The 22030-nt window shown below is 40.1% G+C and overlaps 1 long non-coding RNA gene across 1 annotated transcript in view; it reads left to right on the forward strand.

Annotated features, from left to right (window-relative positions):
• The first annotated feature begins 4738 nt into the window (after positions 1 to 4738).
• LOC143406930 (uncharacterized) overlaps positions 4739 to 22030 on the forward strand; it is a 107988-nt gene continuing 90696 nt past the window's right edge. Inside the window, exon 1 of the long non-coding RNA XR_013092310.1 lies at positions 4739 to 4884. This is a non-coding gene — a long non-coding RNA (uncharacterized LOC143406930). The remainder of the gene's footprint in view (positions 4885 to 22030) is intronic.

Consider the following 22030-nt stretch of genomic DNA (forward strand, 5'->3'; position numbering starts at 1 on the left):
CACAGGCTCATTAACTTATGGCAGCTCCCAATTTTCTGTCCATAAATGCATTGGGCTAGAAAGAGATATAGATGAGCTCACTTTGAAGTTGCATTTTGTAGGGCAAGCATTCCCTTTTAGGATGTGTTATTGAAATTTAGGTTGTGAGCTTATTTGAGTTGGATTTTAGGGAAAATTATATGTGCTCATGGGAGGGGCCATGGTCACAGGCCAATCAGATACTGTCTCCTGACATCAGTCCTTCTCTTGGCACATTGTTACAGGTTTCATTCAGGCATTGGGATCTATGGTTGTCTATCTGAATTTTGTTAGGTGGGTTGCAAACAGTGGTCATCAGGTTTACAGTGACTCCTTTTGCGTACTAGTTTTCTATTGTTGTAATTACAGAATGATGCTACCTGGTTATAACAAATTAAATATTGAGAAGTTTATAAAGTACAAGGGATACATATGTCTTTCTTACTTTCCTTTGTTCTGACTCTTCTCCAGAAATTACTATTGGTGATTGTGTTCAGTTCATCCGTTCAGATTTTTTTCTATGCTTAGATGAATAGACACTTTCACACATGAACCTACTTTTTTCTCTCCACTATTATTAAAAAGAGAGTGAGTGAGGGAGAGAGAATGGTTCATATTTCAATTAGGACTGTTGTTTGCAAGTAATAGAAACCCTATGAGAAATATCTAGAGCAAATAGAGGAATTCCCTGTTAGGAGAATTTAAACCACAGACTTCACTCTTTTCTCTTGTTTCTGCCTCTCTCGAATCAGCATATTCCACAAGCAGGAACTATGGTCACCAGAAGCTGTCTGGCTCATAGCTTTGGGTTTCCTCCTGTAGAGGGCTGGTCCTTCTGCCTTTAGTTCTAAATGAATTGTTTCCAAGAAGGACTTTGATTGGCCTGTTGTATTGTTTACACTACTTTTGATTAGAAGCAACTGAAAACCCAATTCAGAGTGGCTTAAACAATAGGAACTCATTCTTTTCACAGATCAAGGTGTCTAGAGTTAAGTGGTTGCTTGTGATCCAATGCTGCCATTATGGATCAACTTTTCTGTCCTTCTCTAAGTCATGCCCCCATGTTTGCAATGGATAAGGTAGCTGTAAACATCAGGTCTTCACTTGAACAATGGCTTCTTTAAGTTCTCTCAAAAGCAAAGCCGGAGGCAAAGGCTTGTATATAGTGAGGTGGGTAGGTGGTTGCAGGGTGCAGGATCAGGGACCAGGGGAAAGAAGCAGGGAAAGAGGACCAGTTAATGAGAGGGGTGACTGTGCTAGGGGTGACTGGCACTCAGTCCTGCTAGGACCTCCAAAGAGACTCTATGAAATGTATTTTAGAATCACTATCCTGGGGAATCCAAGATTCTCCATCCCTTCTGTCCCCAGTTAGACAATATGACAATGAACACAGCTTCCTGTCAGTATCTACATGTATACAGCACATACAGTTCATAGCTACATCATATTTCACTGTACAGATGAGTTACCCTTTGGCCATTCTCCTGTTAATGGACATTTAAGTCACAGTCCAAGTTTTATCTCAAGTTGCCATAAGCATTGAAAAGGGGCATGGCTTTGGTTAGGGTTTTGATTCTAAGACCAAGGGACCCCTCTTTTATCCTATTTCAAAAATTGGCACATTTAAAAATATAGAAAATTTTATCTTGCCAAAATACAATTATCTCATACTAACCTATTCAGAACGAAAATAGAAAAGAGGTAAAAATAGCTTCTAAGTAGCCAAATAGATGACAGACAGCCAGGAATTCCAGATGGAGTTGGCAGTTCTGTGTGCAATGTCACTCTGGCTTTGTCTTAAACCTCATACTCTTCACTTGTGAAAGAGAGCTTTATTAGGATCCCATTTAACCTCATTTTATTTAAAATTCTAACTGGATTGGTATCCTAGTAACTATTTCCACAGCAAAGGAGAAGAGAAGGAAGCCACACTGGAAAAACCAAAATAAAAAAGTGACCACAGATAGAAAAAAGAGGAGGCAAAAGACAAACAAACAATACAACATCAAAAACCTTTTTTAAAATGTCATGCACATGCAAAAGAAGATTGGTGTTCTATCTACTCCATGGGAACAGTAAAAAACTAGGGTTCACAGTCAGAAAGAATCGTTAAAATTGCTTCCACAGTGCTCTTTTAGGCAAGGAAATGAATAATTTATTTTAGGCTATTATATCTTTTCATGCCATATTGACTCAGTATAGTTATTCTTTTTGTGTAATATATTTTAGGGAGATTTTTCAGAAGTTTGGTTTAAAAAGATTAAAAAAAAGTTGATTCTCGAAGCTCTGGGGAACTTCACTCTCCAAATAACCCTTTTCTACAGAGTTTTAGCAAGAAATTTCCTCCAGTGAGAGGGATCTAAAGCCACTGATCTTGGGCATTATTAAAGCTTCTTTGAGTCTCAGTTTCCTCTTCCGTAAAATGGGAGTAACAATAGTGACCATCTCATGGGGTCATAGTGGGGATTCAAGTGTCATTCTATATAAATTGGTCAATAAATATGGTTGTGACTGTTGGTGGTGATGATGCATATGATGTTTTAAGACTGAAGATATTTTGGAGTCTAGAGCTGGCACCAAGGAGCAGTTCGGCCTCTTCCTGTGTGTCTTTGAGCAACTCATCCTCTCTTATCTTCAGATTTCTTGTGTACAAATGAGAATGATTATAGTTAACTGGTAGGTTTGCCAGAAGAATTGAACCAGATAGTTTTACAAGTAGTATGTAGCACAGAGATGGCATACAGAGCATAATAGCTATTATTATGAAAAGCAAAAATTGGAAAACCACTCTTTAGTTTACTTACATGCCACAAATATAATCCCAAATAATATTGTCCATTACCATGTTCTTTTTCTCACTTCTGTGCCTTAAGCATTGTTAATATTATTTTTTGAATTATAGGCAAATTCTGAAACCAAGAATTCCAATATGATAGCCAATATTTTTGTGTTTCTATTTTTTAATGCCAGATTTCAGGGGGTTTCAGATCTGGAAACTTGAAAATCATTTTGTTGCTGTTTATACAGATTTTTTTTTTGCCCATATTAAATTTTAATTCAGAGTCTCTGTTTTTGCTTTTCCTTTTTTTCTACCTTTTTTCCTCCCCTCACACCTTCCTTCTGATACTCCTGTCTTTGCTTTCTTCCTCTTAATAATCAGGTTGCCTTCAAACTGTTTCAGAAAATTCCATGGCATGACGGACTAGATCTATTTTGTGGAACAGCAATTCTGAGAATACTATATCAAAGCTAGCACTGACCTGATCTGCTCCACGAAGGCTGCCATTGCTCCAGTTATTGCTTTCACTTTCATTTCTGCCTAAATGTTACAGTCTCCAAATGCACTGAATATTAATTTCAGGTTGCAATCATTTTATCCTTTTAAACTCACATTTCTTTCTTAAATGCAACTGTAAACTTGTAGTTTAGATTTTGTTTTGCTTGTTAAGTCCTTAAAGATGATGCGGAACAATTAAAATCCAATTTAGACTGGCAAAATACTTCAATAATATAAAATGGTATTGTTTTATGGTCAAGTCCTGACCATACAGAGAAGTTGTTTCAGGGAAAACAAACAATTTTTGCTTGGATTCCAAGACTATATCTATTTGGTATTGAGGGAGATTGAATTATCTAGATTGTCTCCAATAAAGAGGATTCTCACTTTCTGAAAATATTAAAGCACATGAGCTCTTGAATATGTTATTAACAATTATTTGTAGAGAATAAAGATACAAATGCATATTACCAGTTAGTGCATGGTGCTTATTATTTCTTCTCTGAAGAATGGGAAAGGTCATTGTGAGGTTTGGGGAGGTTAGGGAGAGAATCACTTGTTCAGGCATGTTTAATAAGGCTCTGGGAAGGGCAAGAATGGGAGAAGGGAGCCCCATGAACTTGCAGCTGGGAGAGATTTGTGGTCCACCCCTTGTCTTTTCTAGGGAGCTGGGGCACAGTTTTGCATATCCATTTTCAGGGAATGAGATGGCATAATGGCTAAGAGCACAGGGTCTTCAGGCAGACAAAGCTGGCTTCAAGAGCCAGCTCCATCATTTGCCAGTTGTATGAACTTTCATAAATAATTTCACTGAGCATTGGTTTCTTCATCTGTTAGATAGGGACAATAATGATACCTTTCTTTCAGGGTTCCACTGAAGATCAAGGGAGAGAATATTTGGCACAAGGCCAGGCACAAGTTACACTAAATAAATGTTTAGTATTGTTATGATTCTTTTAGTATTATATTGCTTTATTATTATTATCATCAAATTTTATAATTTAATAATGTAGTTTAGTTGAAGAATAAGAGTTTTATTTCTTCCTCCAAGTAGTCATGTGATCCTTGACTTTAGCCTCCTCCTTAAGATGGGATGGGCTTAGTTTCTCTTATGCATTTTTTTCACCCTGTTTGCTGGAATTTAAGGAGAATAAACCTTTCTGCTCCACTCCTTCTCAATCTTTTTTCTCATCCACTCTGCTTGAGGTAGATTTCATAAGCCATATGACAGCAGAGGAAAGTGGTTGCTTGCTCTTTCCATTTGAAATGTGGATGTGGGCACAGTGGGATCCTGTTGGAAGAGATGGTGTTCTAGAACTCTCAGGAGCCTGACTTCTTAGGTTTGAAGGACTTGGTGCTCCAGTCTTTGCAGGGGTGATTTTGTTTCGAAACCTCGGGTGTTTGATAGGCTGATTTGGTCTGGTGACTGGGGACTCCCAGATGTCTGTGTGACTTGCTGGGTGCTTTTTCCTCCGTGGTTACCCAGACTGCTAAAAGGTGAAAGGAACACTATGTCAGTCCTTTTGGGCCTTTGTCAGCTGCAAGGAAGCAGAGAGAAGTGAATGTCAGCCTCTGGCTGACACTGAGAGGTAAGGAGGAAACTGAAGCTTGCCAACAAGCCCGGGCAAGGTCAGTACTAGAGCTGCAGGGTTGAAATCAGAGTGTGTCTGTGATCTTTCTGGCTCAAATGATCTGTTATTGTGCCTGCACTTCAATAATCCAAGTTTGTGAATGTATCTTTAATTTACAGAGTTCTTTCTTATATACCAACTAGTATGGTCCTCATAGCAGCCTCATCTGGGAGGCCAGGGGCAGTCTCAGCCTATTTTACAGAGAAGAAAATGGAAGCTTTCTTTCATAGATTTTCCTAGGCTACGGGGATGTGTGAACTAGGACGTATTTCCTGACTCCAGGTTCCACTATTCAGAGTGTTTTGGGCTCTGCTGAACTTTCCTAGGTAAAGACAGTGCTATGGCTTGTGGCCTAGTGAGAGAATCTCTAGGCACTGAATTACTTCTGCTATTCTGCATGCATTTCTAAAATTCCTTTAGTTTGGATTAATCAACTAGAGGTTGGTACCTCCCTAAGCCCTCTCTTACAAATGCAAAGAAACCTTAGAAGAGTAGGTCAATTGTAAATGGTAACTCAATTAACATCCCTCTTGGAAACCAGATAAGATCAAGGTAGTTAGGGATGTAGTGTTTGTGGCAGATTGGGAGAGGAAACCTCTGGAATTTAATGTGCTGTCTGAGAAGGTGGGGCCTAGGAGGGTATACTGTTTTTTTTTCTTGCTGTGTTAAAAATTTCCACAGAGTCAGTTGCTAAAAAAAACACATTATCTCTGTTTCCATGGATCAGGAGTCTGGGTACGTGTTATCTAGTTTCTCTGCTCAGGGTCTCATAAAACTTCAGTCAGAATGCTGGCTCTACTGTGTTCCTTTCTGGAACTGGAAATCCTTTTCCAAGCTCACATGGTTATTAGCAGAATTCAGTTCCTTGTGGTTGATGGACTGAGTTCCTCAGCAACTAGATGCCAATTGCAGATCCCCACCACGTTGTCCTATGGCCATAGGCAGATCACAGCAAAGCAACCAGCTTTTTCAAGGCTTTCTCTCTAGTTCCTGAGATGGAGTTGTGTCTTGTGTAATATAATTGTGGAGGTGACATTTTGAGACTTCGTCTGGAAATCCAGACCATTAGGAAAAGCTGGGCTTTTATTCTACTTGGAAAGCAGCTAATGGGAACTGAGTAGTGGCTGCCCCCTTGGACCAGGAAGATTTCTTTAGTTTTTAAAAATCCTTGTCTTCCACTGATGCCGTATATGCATTCCTACCTGACTTGCTTTAATTGTTACTGTGCCCATTTGTCTATAGCAGGCATTTGAGTTTGGGACCCAAGATTACATTTTGGAAGAAATGGAGGAAATGTGTGACCCTAGAAAATAGAATAAAAATGCTCTGATTGAGGAAATGTGATGAGCTAAGGCAATTATGGCCCATATCCTCCCCTATATGTAATTATAACACACGAGAAGGTAGGATTGAAGAGAACCGAGTTCTAATACTCTCTATGCACTCAAATGCAAGTAATTGGCCCTGGAATTTATTTTCTCTGATCCTCAGTTTCCCAATTGGGATGCTTCCCCTCCCTGAGGTTCTGATTCAAATATGTTTGGGTTGGGGGCCTTGGAATCTGTAATTTTGACAAATTCCCAAGGTGATTCTTAGTGACCAGCAAACCTGGACGTTAACCAGCAGCTATGGATATAGACATAAGAACCAGCTCTTGGAGAAGGACAATAACAATTGGAGCTCATCTAAATAATCAAGAATTCAAGGGAATATTTCAGTTTTAGCAGGAATATTCTCAGGGAGAAAATATTATGAAGTTAAGAATCTGAAAACCTGAGTTAGAAACCAAACCATCTAAATTGGACTGTCACAGCAGGGTAGGGGAAGTGTGTATGTAGTACACTGACCCCCTTACCACCAGCATCACCTCCTTCCCAGTCATTAGCTCTTGGCTTCCTACAATTCATAAACAGGATGGTTAGGGTCATTCAGGTTCTGAGCAGGCCGTAGCTGCAGGTAGGCTCACTGAAAGGGCTGACAACTTGTGTCTTATATCTCAAAGCAGTTTGTAAGTTGCTGATGGAGTAGGGCTATCTTTATAGTCGAGTATAATGCAGTTAGTGCTGATTGACTAGGTGAATCAGAAAGAAGTGAGCATTCACTGTCATGAACACTTGCCCAGGTTTGGTGCTTGGTGCCACTTGCATGTACTCTCTCACTCTCAGCCTCCCCAGGAACATGGCCAGAAGTCTTCCTGACTCCTGGCATGCTCTACTGAGCTGAGAGCCGTCTTTGGAGAACTGATAGTTAATGAGGGGCCTGATGTGTAGAAAATATTTTATTTCCATGCAAAAGCAAATTAAATGCCTCCAATGTCTTGTTTTAAAATTAAAACTATCATTTTTCTTTGAGAAAAAGATCCTTTGGATTTCTGATTTTCAAATTCTGGAGCATATTTTTCTAATCAGGGGGAATTTCTAGTGACTTAGAAGTGCAGAAATCCTCACTGTAGGCAAACTTGAATTTTAACAGTACATTATCCTGTTTGAAAGTTTTAAAAAAAATGGTAAGTGGTCTAATAACGTATGATGATTTTTCATGATGGTTAAAAAAAACAAAATTTATCAATTAATAATCAACATTAATATTGCACAGTCTACTCTTGGTCAATCAGGCCTCAAAAAAATCTCTATAAATAAAAGGACATATCAGGCAAAGAAGGACACACAAGTTTTAGGAAGTAGGGCTTAGGGTAAATGTTTCTTTCCCTCAGGACACTTGCTGAAATACAGTTCGGCAATTAACTCACATATTTTTTGCCCTATATCTTTGTAATACACAACATTGGTTTGGTTTAATGACACAAGAAAGCATTGAAATATTTCAAAGCTGAGAGTCCTGGTAAAAACTTAACTTGTACCAAAGTAATTTTTTTATTTATGGGCTTCGGGGGCATTTACGGTGCTCTACAAAGCACAGAAAAGACAAGTTTATGCTCTGGGCCTTCTGAGAGTGCTTAGCATTTAGATAGCAGTGACAGGTACCAGCTGAGTGACTTTGTGAGTTATTAGGAAAGATGGCCTCCTGGTAGGGATGATGGGCTGCACTGCTTGGGGGAAGAAGATTATACAGGATATGGTCACCAGTCACTGCATTTGAAGCCACTTTTCTAGAAGTGGTGATGGACCTTTAAGGGACAGAAGGATTGCAGAAGATACAAAAGAGCAAGAAAGCCATTTGATATAAGGGAAACAGTAAGACCAAGGCACAGTGGTGTTCTTATCTATTGTGTTCAAGGGACATATTTTGGGGGCTGGAGGCTGAGTGTTAGAGGGGATCTGGAAGATGAAGAATCTGGGCAGGTTGCCTGGGAATAAAGCAGATAAAATATGGAGTTTTCTATGGAAGTTTCTGAGTGAAAGAATGATGTAGTAGTAATAATTTTTTTGAATAATTACTGTACCAGCTTCTCCATCTCTTGCCTCACACCAACTCTGTTTTTATTTTATTTTATTTTATTTTTTTAGAGAGAGAGAGAGAGAGAGAAATAATTTTTTTTAATATTTATTTTTTAGCGGACACAAATCTTTGTTTGTATGTGGTGCTGAGGATTGAACCTGGGCCGCATGCATGCCAGGCGAGTGTGCTACCGCTTGAACCACATCCCCAGCCCCCAACTCTGTTTTTAGTATCTTTTTTTATGGATGTGGAAATGACCAAGGTAGGATTTGAACACAGTCTTTTCACTTCTACAGCAAATGCACTTACTCACTAGGTGGGCCAGTACTCCTCAGCATGGTTGATGGTTTTTTAAGGGAGATTAGTCTGGTAATGATACTCTGGGAAGGAAGAAAAGCCTGGTGTTGGGAAATCCAGTTAGGAGGTGATGGCATAATTCTAGACATCCTAGACAGCATGCTTAGTGTTGCTTCCTGCTTCTCCATCACTGGATTTCATCCATTCTCACAGACGATGCTAAATCCAGTCTCCATCAACTTTTGCCCCTTACTCTGCTTCCCTCCAGTGCAGCCAGAAAGTCTTTGTAAAGAACAAATCTGATCATGGTACTCTTTTAATTAAACCCTCTGTGTAAAATCCACACCCTTGGGTTACAGAGTTTTTCATGAGCTAGCTCTTGTTTTCCTTTCTGGTCTCATGTCCAGATACTTCTTTCCTTCCTTCCTTTCTTCCTCCCAGGGTTGCAAGGCAAAGGCTTTATTTATTTATTTGTTTGTTTGTTTATTTGTTTATTTATTTATGGTGCTGAGGATTGAACCCAGTATATCACATGATAGGCAAGCTCTATCACTGAGCTACAATCATGGCCCCTCACCATTTTTTTGACCAATGGTTCACCTACCTAATTGTACATTAGAATCACCTGATATCCAGTTCCCACCTCTGTTATCACAAACTTGGGGACAGGGGCAGGCAGAGAAGACTTAAAAAAAAAAATTCTTCTTAGCTGATTCCAATGTCTACTTCACAGACAGACTGGACAGACTCTACTCTCTGAAAGAACCGGCTTTCTTCCCTTGTCTAAGTGTTATGCTCGAATTCAGGACCCCCAAAAGACCAACAGAGACCAAGATCCATGTAAACAGCAAAGAGGTGTTTATTGCTAGCTAGCTTGGTCCTCCACACGCAACACAGCAACTGGTGACACTGAGAGGCCCCGAGCCCAGGGTTTGCAGCAGTCTTATACATTCTTTGGAGAAAGCAGGGACCCCCACATACATCATAGCATCTCTTAGCAAATCATCACACACTGCAGGAAAATCAAATAACAACTCTAAAACATGATTAGCATATTCACTGGCGGAAACAAGTTGGGTAGGGGTGATTGGTTACTACAAAAGGGGGATTCATTTGAACTGATTGGTTTAAGCCAAGAGGGGTGTTGGTGATGAACTACATGGTTTCCCAACACATTATCAACCACCATAAACTACTGGGAGGGTCATCTGGCATCCCAGGTATTTCCTTGTCTCATGCTGATTGGTGGCTGCTAGGGGGTTACTATGGATCCCCACCTAGCCTGACTGAGTCAGGGACACCTAGCGCAGCAGATCTCTCCTGTTATTTGTAGATTAGCCACTTAGCAGGGTGGGAATGTGCCTAGGAATGCTCTGTGGGTCTTTTCAATGACAAAGGTCATGTCCCCTCCTTGGACAGGCTTTGCTCCTTGATAGAGGCTGGTTTTTCATAAGCCTTTGCACATGCCACTCTTTCTGCAGGGAGCACCTTTCTTGTGTCCTGTTTCACTTGGTTGACTCCTATGATCTTTGGATTCTGCTTATCACTTTCTTGCTAGTGTCTAGATGGGTGCACATATAGACTCCCAATAGATATTTGTTGAATCATTGAAAAATCTTGGTTAGATGATTAAATAATGCCCTCTCCATCAAGAATACTGATGTCCTAGAATGGAAAGTTATACTTCACATATATATGATATGTCAGGATACATTCTACTGTCATATATAACTAAAAAAGAACACATTTAAAAAGTAATTAAAAAAACCAACCAAATGTGGCCTTCAACAACAACAACAACAAGAGTCCTAATGTTCTGATCCCCAGAACATGTGAATATGTGGGCTAATGTGGCAAAGGGATATTGCAGATATGTTCAGGTTAAGGATCTAGAGTGGGGAGACTATCTTGGATTGTCCAGGCAGTCCCAAAGTAATCACCAGTCTCCCTTTTCATAAAAAACAGGCAATAGCATTAGAATGAGGAAAATGATATTAGGACAGAAGCAGTGGTCAGAGAGGTAGTGCTGCACCGCTGGCTTTGAAGCTAAGAAGAAGGAGCCATGAGACAAGGGATGCAGGCAGTCCCTTGGAGCCAGGAAAGGAGAGGAGGACATTGTCCTTTAGAATCTCTGAAGGTATCATTGCCCTGGCAACAATCTTGACTTTGACCCAGTAAACCCTGCTTCAAACTTCTGACCTATATACAGAAAGGTAAGAAAATAAATCTATAATAATTGAGATTGATTTAAATGATTAAATTTGTGATAATTTCTTAAGAGCACAAGAGGAAACTAACACAGATGTCCTGCCTGAGCAACTTTTCCTGATCACTTCTTCTCTGAGGGGCAGGGTCAATGCCCCTCCTGTTGACATCCATACACTTCAATGTCACTTTTCTGTGCCTTGGTTCCCCTGTGTGTAAGTGCTTCCCTCAATGGGTTCATATAAGGATTAAATTACTTAATGAGTTAATATATACAAAGCCTTTAAAACAGTGTCTTTTATTTAGTAAGTGCTTGATAAATGTTAGCTGTTTTTATTACTAAAACACAACCCACTTATCACAACATTATAAATTTCCCCCCTCTTTTTGTACTGAGATTGAACCTGGGGCCTCATGCTACATCCCAGTCCTTTTAATTTTAATTTTATTTTGAAACAAGTTCTTCCTAATTTGCACAGGCTGACTTTGAACTTGCTATCATCCTGCCTCAGCCTCCCAAGTAGCTGGGAGTATAGGCAAGTGCTACCAGTCCTCCCCCTACCTTTGTATTTGCTGAATGAAGAAAGTGAGTGGGGCTGGGTGAGGTGGCTTTGGAGACTAAGCCCAGAGGATTTCGAGTTGAAAACCAGCTTTATCAACTTACTGAAGCCCTAAGCAACTTAATGAGAACTTGTTTCAAAAATATAAAAAGGGGCTGGGGATGTGGCTCAGTGGTTAGGTGCCTCTGGGTTCAATCCATAGTACAAAAAAAAAAAAAAGGTGGAAATAGAGGGAATAGAGATTAAGAGATGGATGTGATTAAGAGATGGTTGATTTTTTTTAAGAGAGAGAGAGAGAGAGAGAGAGAGAGAGAGAGAGAGAATTTTAATATTTATTTTTTAGTTCTCAGCGGACACAACATCTTTGTTGGTATGTGTTACTGAGGATGGAACCCGGGCCGCACGCATGCCAGGCGAGCGCGCTATCGCTTGAGCCACATCCCCAGCCCCAAGAGATGTTTGATTTTAAAACTTCTTCCAGGGCTGGGGATGTGGCTCAAGCGGTAGCGCGCTCGCCTGGCATGCGTGCGGCCCGGTTTCGATCCTCAGCACCACATACAAACAAAGATGTTGTGTCCCCTGAGAACTAAAATAAATAAATATTAAAAAAACTCTCTCTCTCTCTTTAAAAAAAAAAAAAAAAATACTTCTTCCACACCTATGGGCCTGATCCCAGGGCTTCAGCAATCATCCTTTCTGGAGTTGATCTAGTAAACATTTTTCCTCTTAATCCTGTCCTATTTAAAAAAAAAAATATATATATATGTTTGTTTCCTGGCTTCCATCCTGCAAATCCCCTTGGTTCTCAGCTCTTCTGGGACCTGGTCATGCTTACTGGTAGCTCCCATTTCCAAGAACTCAGTCTCAGAGCCCTGAGCTCCTCTGCTGCCTTGGGAAGGGAATTCAGATCATTTTAAGGAAAGAGGAGAAAGATGATTCAGAAGTGGGTAGATGGTTTCAAGGCCACTGACTCAGTGACTGGCTAAGAGGAACAGACTGGAGAAGGTTCAGAGGCCCCTACTGTGGTGGCCACCTTCCCTGGCTGGCCTTACAACCCTGGTACTCTCCTCAACTTCCCCAAGCCTCGGTGTACCCTCCTGCCAAAGGGGCCATCATAGCACCTGCTTTACAAGAGTATCGTGAAGGTAAAAGAAAAAGTGGCCCTCTGGAATCCAGCACAATGCCCCATCCATGGGCAGGACCCTCTAAATGTCTCTGGCATTAGTTTGAGCAGGAATGGCAGTAAACAGACATTATATTATATTACCTATAACAGTGACTTTCAAACTTTTGGGTCTTAGGAGCACCTGCTTATACTCTTAATATTACTGAATACCTCAGAAACCTTTTTTTTTTTTTTTTTTTTTAAAGAGAGAGGGAGAGAGAGAGAATTTTTTTTTTTAATTTTAAACAGAGAGAGAGAGAGAGAGAATTTTAATATTTATTTTTGAGTTTTCGGCAGACACAACATCTTTATTTGTATGTGGTGCTGAGGATCGAACCCGGGCCGCACGCATGCCAGGCGAGTGCGCTACCGCTAGAGCCACATCCCCAGCCCAGAAACCTTTTGTTTATATGTCTATCTAGTGATATTTGCCACATTAGAAATTAAATCTGATAATCATAATGCACCAATGAAAAATGAAAACAAAAACAAAAGCAATAAACACCCACCGACCAGTTTAAAAAAAAAAGAAATTAAAACTCAAATATTTAAAAATATTTATTAAATCGTGCAAATGAAAGACCTAAGCAACCTTATTCTACTTGGGACCTTATTTTGCTCTGAAACTTAACCCCTGACCTACTGCAGTCCTAAAGTCAGGAAAATATCACAGAAAGCTCTGTGGAAACAGTTCTCGGAAAAGCCGCAGATGGTGATAGCCTAAGATAGGCCAAGATATCAAAATGTCTGAAATTCCAGATGACCCCCACTAGGTGTGGTGACCAATATGTAAACTAGAAGCCCTGAAGCTTGGAACGTACCCCCCTTGCAACACCCTCACGGTTTAAACCAATCATTTTTAAGTGCATCAACCCCTTGAACTAACCAGTAATCTTTTCCAGATTCTTTCCCGCCACTTGATGTGCTAATCATGTTTTAGAGTTGTTTTATGATTTTCCCGCGGTGTGTGATGATTTGCTAAGAGATGCTATGATGTATGTGAAGTCCTTGCCTTCCCCAAAGAGTGTATAAAACTGCTGCAAACCGAGCCAGCTCACAATAAACACCTCTTTGCTGCTTACATCGATCTGGGTCTCTGGTGGTCTTTTGGGAATCCCGAATTTGAGCATAACACAAAGAATAAAACCATTATATGTTAATATATCTTTTTTTAAGAAAGAGAGAGAGTTTTTATATATTTATTTTTTAGTTTTCGGTGGACACAACATCTTTTATTTTATTTATTTATTTTGAGAGAGAGAAGAGAGAGAGAGAGAATTTTTTAAATATTTATTTTTCAGTTTTCGGTGGACACAACATCTTTATTTTTTATTTTTATGTGGTGCTGAGGATAGAACCCAGCGCCTGCCGCATGCCAGGTGAGCACACTACCGCTTGAGCCACATCCCCAGCCCCGTTAATATATCTTTTTAAAAATAAAAAGTAGCCTATTTTTTCCAAAACAAGAATAATTAAAGTGGCATTACACAGGCTTGGGGTTTGAGACTTTTATGGAGAAGGCTCAGGGATTAGAGCAGGGTGGGCCCTGATGTGGAGGGTGGGGTGGGTATGAAGGAATGGTGAGCCTTTCTCTGAAAGGCCATTCATATGCTAAGCAAGTACCTTACACTTCCAATTACCTACTCCCTTATCTAGGCCCTATCTCCTATAGTGCCTGCCACCTCCCAGTAGTCCATTTATCTGTCAATGAATTAATTCTTTGATAAAGTAAGAGCTGCGGAGAGCCAGCCTTGGGCTGTGAGTGTACTACTGATCATCAGAGCCTAATGAATAGGAGGATCTGGTGTCTGGAAACTTCCAGTGGACATTTCCTCTGTGTAAGACTGCCCAGACACATTGTAAGCCCTATTCAGCTCTGCCTGGTCCCACACAGCACCAGAGATGGGGTGACCTGCTGGATTCACACAGCCCCACTGAGATAAGTATGACCTGCTAAGATGCCAATCAACCTACTGACTAGAAAACATCAGGAAGCAGCAAGACTCCACCCCTGAAATCTTATCCCTGCCTTTGATGTATCCCCTTAAATAAGCCACAGGAGACATTTTCTAATTGTCCAGCTCCAGCTCCTGTGTGGGCTGGATCTATTAGGTGCTCCATCCTTTAAACCTAATTCTGACTTTGTCTTTTGTTCTTCACTAATTATTCTAGATTTTAATTTCTTAGGTGGCTTACACCCTCCTGAGCAGGAAGAAAAACCTCCCTAATCAGGCGCTGGCTGCCTCCCCATAATAAAGAGCCTTCATGATCCAATTCCTTCTCAAAATTCCTACCTCTGAACATTGCTACGTTGGGGACCAAGCCTTCAACACATGAGTCTTTGGGGACACTTCATATCCAAAGCATAGTATACCTCTTGCTTCCTTTCCAATCAGTTTGTTAAATGGTTTGAATGTGTCCCCCAAACACATGAGTGTTGAGGTAATCTCCAGTACAACAGTGTTGAGAGGCAGAACTTTTAAGGTGGTTAGGTCATAAATGGATTAATGCTCTTATCATCATGGGAGTGGGTTAATTAGCATAAGAGTGTATAGGATTCTTATAAACTTCTTTCTTTCTCTATGATGTGTTGTGATGCAGCAAGAAGACACCCATTCTGAGACTTCCCAGCCTCCAGAGGCATGAGACAAACAAACTTCTAAATTTTATAAATTTCCAAATCTTAAATATTCTGTCATGGCAACACAAAACAGACCGAGGCAGGGACTGTTACATTTCTGAGCCAATCAAGGTTGGTTAGGGGTAGAATACCTATCTGGTAAGGACAGTCTGGATTTGTGTTTCTGTGGATAGATGGTCTGGGAATTTGGGGCCAGGAGATATGGGGCATTAAAACTGCCAGCCCAAATCTCTGAATTGGAACAACTTTTGATACTGAGCTTTAGAGTCATCCCTCACTGATTTTTCTGCTAGGCCTACTTTTACTTCTTATTATACAGCTCTACTGTTTCTGACCTGAGTGAGAAAGGCCACTGTCTGGCCAAGCTTCTCAGAGGCTGCCATAGGTACGCAGCTTCTGGTGGCTCTAGCATTTCCTGATAGGCAGGGCTCAGGGGTGCTGATTATTGGGACAGAAGGATGGCATATATCTGACACTATACATTTGACATACATTTCTGTGGAACAGGGTGGGACTGAATGAGTGATGGAGGTTGGGCTATGACTCACCCACCCCCAGTTCCCCCAGCCCAACTCACAAGAGTGAATTCCCCTTCTTCCCCCCTCAGTATCTTAAATGAGCACTTAGATGAGATTAACAATATAGAGCAAAAGGAAAGGTAAGAATTTCAAGTATTCTCTAGGAGTCGTTTAAGTATTCACTGAAATATGTGTTGGTTCTTATATTCATTGGAACATAAGTCCAGCACATTTTAAATTATATTACAAGTTTTTAACAATAATTTATAACATATAGAAAAAACACTGCTTATTTAACCCAAGTGCTCTCATTTTTAGACATTTCAGTCCTTATTACATTGATATATAGCTGTAGACTTGAAAGGTTAAAGAAACGAAATGTAAAGGATAAGATTTGTTTCAAGTTCTGTAAAGTTTTTAAGTTCTGTTTAGTTGCATTTGGAACCTGAAATCCATGTGGAAGTTAAAAACAACTCCCGGAAAAGCCACTGAAATGTATGTTGAAATCTCCCCTAACAACCCACCCGCCTCCCAGAAACCGTGCAGTCCAGCACGTACACACCTCAGGCTTGAGCCAATCAGTTCGAATGTATACCCTTCTTTGTACTGACCAATCACCCCTACCCAACTTGTTCCCGCCAGTAAATATACTAATCATGATTAAGAGTTGTTGTTTGATTTTCCCGCGGCGTGTGATGATTTGTTATGCTGTATGTGAAGTCCCTGCCCTTTCCAGAAAATGTATATAAGCTCTGCTCAAGCTGTTCCCGGGGCTCTCTGCTCTTCCGAAGTGAGCTCTGAGCCCCAGCATGCTGGACCCCCAATAAACCCTTTGCTGTTGCATGAGACAGTCTCTTGGTGGTCTTTTCCTCCGATGTTTGCCCAACCTTTACAGACTATGGATTATCTTACTATTCTTGCTAATTATATTCACATTTTTCTAGGATTCTACCCAGTAGTCACCCCTCCCCCCACTTTTTAAAAAACTTTATTGGAGAGAGGCTCTTGCTCTATTGTTGGGGCTGACCTTGAACTTTTGGTCTTCCTGCCTCAGCCTCCTGAATGATCAGAATTACATGTATGTGCCACTGTGCTCTGCTGCTCACTTATTTTTAATGCCTTATTATATTCGGTTGAGTGAATGTTAATGGAGAACAGAAAGTGTATTCTGAGTTCTGATTCAGGGAGAACTTAAAGACATCAGAGGTTTGATTAAAAAAATGAAAGGTGACAGCTGGGGATGGTGATGCTCTCCTATAATCCCAGTGGCTCTGTGGGCTGAGGCAGGAGAATCTCAAGTTCAAAGCCAGCCTCAGCAATTTAGCATGGCCCCAAGCAACATAGTGAGACTCTGTTTCAAAATAAAAAATAAAAAGGGCTGGGGATGTGGCTCAGTGGTTAAGCACCTCTGGGTTCAATCCTTGGTATATTGACAGTAGAATCTAGACGAATAAAGACTAACTAAATGATGGTTGTTATTATCTATAACCTTTTCTTCACCTTTCTTCTTCTAAAAGGCCCATCCATTTAATGAAAATCTGGGCTTCTCTAGTGACCCCTGTCATTTGTTTTGCATTTAGAGAAAAAGTTGACAACTGGATCTCAGGCTGACAGAGCTAAGCAGCTTCATTTTCACATTGGGAGAGCAGCTCAGTGAACTTTCTCTGCCTACTTTATCATCTGAGTAACTTCTGGAGTGGGAAAAGTGGGGTGTGGGCCAGAGAAGGGTCTCTGAAATAAGTCACTTGGAGAAATGCTGGGGCCATTCATTAATGCTACAACAGGTGATTTTAGAGCACCATTTTTTTCCCCCTATCAATTCAGCACCAGACACTTAGGGCTGCTAGGCCTTAAAGATGCAGATGAATTGATATTTTCTGCTCTGAAGTTCCTGAATGTGCAAAGAAGAAGATGTTAGATTGAGAAAGAGTAAATGGGGAGAATGCTCAATGTTCACTCTGGGAGGTCAGGAAGGAGCCAAACCCACCTTGGACTGATGTTGAAGCTAACATAGAGTTTCTTCCAGGAATCACTCAGTGTTTTAGGTAATAACATCAGAAAAGATACCCAGGAACCAGGTCATGGAGGGCATTGTGTGCTGTAGTAAGGTAGATCTCCCTATCCATTGACTCTAACAGGCAGTGCAAGAAGTTGAAGGTTCAAAGGGACAGAAGCAATGGGCAATGAAGGGTCATGCCCTTCCTCCCTCACATTGCCCTTTGTTTCTTTTTTTCATGCCCCCAAAGATTTTTATCCCTCAACAGCATAAGGTTCTAGTTAGGGAAGAGAAGGAGAAAGGAGACAGGAGAAAGAAATTCCACATAATGACAGTGGAGAGGAAAAGGGTGTTTGGGGAGCCAACTGGCTGATGCAGTCATTTGTATTTAAGAGATGGATGCAATTTAGGCATCTGAAAGCCAGAGGTTGTCATAGAAAATAAATTTCCCATGCCACACAGCAATTCATCAGCCCTGAACTTCACCTGCTAGTTATTTATGAGTTTGTAGATCTTGAATAAATGCCAGGCAAGTTTTTTTTAAATGTTTGTTTTTTCAGTTGTAAGTTTATTTTACAATATTTTTTCCTAAGACCAAATTATGTTAGATCCTCACAATAAAAGGTGAAGAGTACTGATGTTTTGGGGTAAGTAAGACAGTTGTTTTGATAACCCCCAATCATCAGCCAACCCTTCTTGCATCTATGAGGCAATTAAACAAAGCAGGATAGTGTTTTTTACTTGTGAAATATGAATGTGTGTAGATTTAGCAGATCGCATCTTGACATATCAACTTTGTGAGGCAGTTCAGTGAAGTTAAAAAATATGTAAAGTTCCAAAAAAACATTGAGCTTGATTTAAATACTTTTAATTACGGAATATTAGCCAAGGATAAAGTACTTTACTCTGTGTATCTGATGACCGTGATTTTGGAACATCTGATAGAACAAATTGATTTCTTTAGCATTTTTTTTTTGATAAGTCATTTGGATATGCCTCTTAAAAGTTATATGAAGACTTCTTAGTGGAACAACTATGATTTAAGAGTGATAAAGATTTCAACTCTAAGAATAAACCACATGGTGTTTCAAATCCAACGCTGTATAAAGGATCCTAGATGTCATGGTAGAATTTAGTTTTGGAACAGGAAATGGAAATTAAAATCGACTGGAAAAGTCTAGTGAGAGATCATTCAAAAGCCTCGTATTAGAAACTCTTTAAAAAGGAAAATAACATGAACAGTGATTTCATCAAAATGAGGTGTAAAAAATAAACAGATGGGGACTTTGCAGGAAAAAAAAATTGTTATAGCGAATCTGTTTCCCTTCCAAATAATTTCCCAAAATAATCGAACCTGTAAAAATTATGTAATGTGCAATTAGTAATGTTTAATTGAATCTCCTTTAGCCTTTCTTTTTCTTCCTTTTGGATCTGTACCTATGGCCATTCATTTGGAATTAGACATGTGTTTCTCAAAGCCACAGGGAGAAAGCAGGGATACTCGGGCAATAGCCACTAGCAACTGGGCTTGCGTTCAGATACGTGGAAGGGATACTTGGCTTCTTAGGCTCTGACAGGAAGATGATGTGCTCTTTGTGTGACATGGAGTGGGATGGTCAAGAGCAGTTGCTGGTACCAGAGGAAGTCACAGAGGACCTCCTTCCTGCTTCTCCACAGTGGGCTCAGCTGCACAACCAGGCATTATGTTTATGCTCCAGACAAGAAAACATGGGAGATGAGGAGCAAAAGTGAAGGTCATAGTCCTGCAGACCTGATAACCTCTAAAATGCTTTCCTGGAGGCCAGGTGTAGTGGCACATGCCTGTAATCCCAGTGGCTCTGGAGGCTGAGACAGGAGGATCGTGAGTTCAAAGCCAGCCTCAGCAATAGTGAGGTACTAAGCAACTCAGTGAGACCCTGTCTTTAAATGAAATACAAAATACGGCTGGGGATGTGGCTTAGTGGTTGAGTGCCCCTGACTTCAATCCTTGGTACACCACCCTCCCCAATAAATAAATAAATAAATAAATAAACAAACAAACAAACAAACAGCTTTCCTGGAAGAGTCACCCTGTGACTTGTGCATGAATTTCATGGCTGCCTCTAACCATAGGGAATCCAAGGGAGGGGAGGGGTTGAAGTGAAAGCTTTATCATTGCAAATGGAATAGAATTTTCTTGATAAGGAAGAAGGGGAGGATGCTTCTGTTCTTGATTGAAAATATTTACTTTATCCTGTTTGCCATTAAATGGAAGTTAGATGTTCATTGCAAGATGATTGTGAGATGCTTACACAGGCCTTCTGCTTCTCATTTTTGTTCTGTAAAGCATGAACCACGGCCATGACATCCAGCATAGGCATTGGGTGGACGAGAGGCTACACAAGACAATGAGGTGCAGAGTGGGTTCCCAAATCACATTGCCTGAGTCCTCTTCCTGGCTGCCATTTATTAGCTGTGTAACCAAGGGTATGTGCCCCACTTGTTCTGTCTGTCAAGGGGGGTGATTGTACAAACTACAGGCACTGATGTGAAGAGTAATTGAGTTAATGTATAAAAAGAGATTAGAAAGAGCTGGGCACATAATAAACACTCCACGGAAGTTAGCTATGATTATATAATATTTTCCAATTATTTATTTAAAACAAATGGGATTAGTCCAAAAGTACAGGCTTGCCTTCTACCACACCTAAGTTCATGAGGGTTTTCTTCACTGCCATCTTCTGTTCCTTCTGCTCACCCTCTTCTTTAAAAAACATATTTTGGCTGGGCACTGTGGCACATGCCTGTAATATCCCAGTGGCTCAGAGGTTGAGACAGGATTGCAAGTTCAAAACCTAAATAACTTACTGAGAACCTGTCTCAAAATTAAATATAAAGTGTTGGGGATGTGGCTCAGTGGTTAAACACCCTTGGATTTAATCCCCAGAAGCAAAAACAAACAAATAAACAAATAATACCATATTTCTCCTGAGTCTGCTTTGACATTATTCTCTGGTTCAGAAAAGAACTCCTAAGGGACCAAGGGAACAGCTATAGTGGCTTTGGTGCCTGGGAGAAGGCGCCTAGCAGCTGAATGCCATGTAACACTGGGATGAGATAGGCTCTTGATGTGGGTGCCAATCACAGCAAAGTGATTGGCAGGATAGATGTTAATTTCAGCTGTCACACATTTCTAATCCTGGACTCTCCCCAAGACTCTTGACTCAACCCTGCAGTGGTTTGAAATGGATTTTATTAGGCTTTTATTACATCTTTAAATCTATTTTTTCTTCTTGGGATCTAAAGTACACAAGACAGTACCATATGCTTGGACAATATTCTGTTCAAGACCTCTCCTAATGTTCAGCTCTCTCTCTTGCTCTCTATTGCAGTAAATCCAAGAGTGAGGTCAGGGTTTCAGAGGCCCAACTCAGCTTGCTAAGTGATGAAGCAGTGAAGCTATTTTGTGTTGTTTGCCTTATTATATTTCTTCCTGAAGTAGAATTATAAGTAGGATGCTCTATATCTATGGTCAAAAAATAGAATAATCAGGCAAATGATTCTATGTTAATGTCAATTATAAACATAAGATATTAATATGAACATATGATATTAATAATACATAGAGTCAAGAATTCAGCTGAAAGATAACAAAAGACAAAGGCACCGTGTGTCTTGTCTCCTCATTTTTCAGTTCTTTTTTTCTGAAGGGTCTCTCGCTAGAGTGGTAACAGGATTTTAAAAGTGAGTAAAACTTTTGCACAAAAAACTCACTTGCTAATTTCTATTTTGAATAATTTTGTGACTTCCGAAACCCCATTTTTCTCTTATACTTTTTGAAAACATAAAAGAAACAAAAATCCACACTAATAAACACATCAGAATGTCTTTAAAACCTTTTATTTTCCTAACTGGAGAAATTTCTGGAGTGATAAAGGAAAATAGCTACTGCATTTGTATCTAAATATACTTTCTTGCTTTTGTTCTACTTCAATGAGAGTGTTTCTAAGATTCTTGTGTAGAGTTGATCTTCCTTTGTTAAGGATACTATTTTTCAGAATAAGCTTTAAGAAATATTCTTTTTTAAAATCTATTTTTTTCTTTTTAGTTATAAAGAAAAATGCTTTGTAAAATGTTTACTACCTTGAGCTTCCACACTCCTGTTGAGGGTTCCATTCCCTCTGAACTTCCGGTGGGTGATGTGTTGGCAGCATGTCTGGTGCTGAGGACGTGCATTTTATTTTATTTCAGAAAAAGCATTTAGTTCATTCTCTCTCTCCTCTTCCTGCATGGAGAGAAATGTAAACAGTGACAGACTAAGCTCTTCACAAGTCTTTCCCTGAT

The sequence above is a fragment of the Callospermophilus lateralis genome, chromosome 9 (genome assembly GCF_048772815.1).
Source record: "Callospermophilus lateralis isolate mCalLat2 chromosome 9, mCalLat2.hap1, whole genome shotgun sequence".
Lineage (NCBI taxonomy): Eukaryota > Metazoa > Chordata > Mammalia > Rodentia > Sciuridae > Callospermophilus > Callospermophilus lateralis.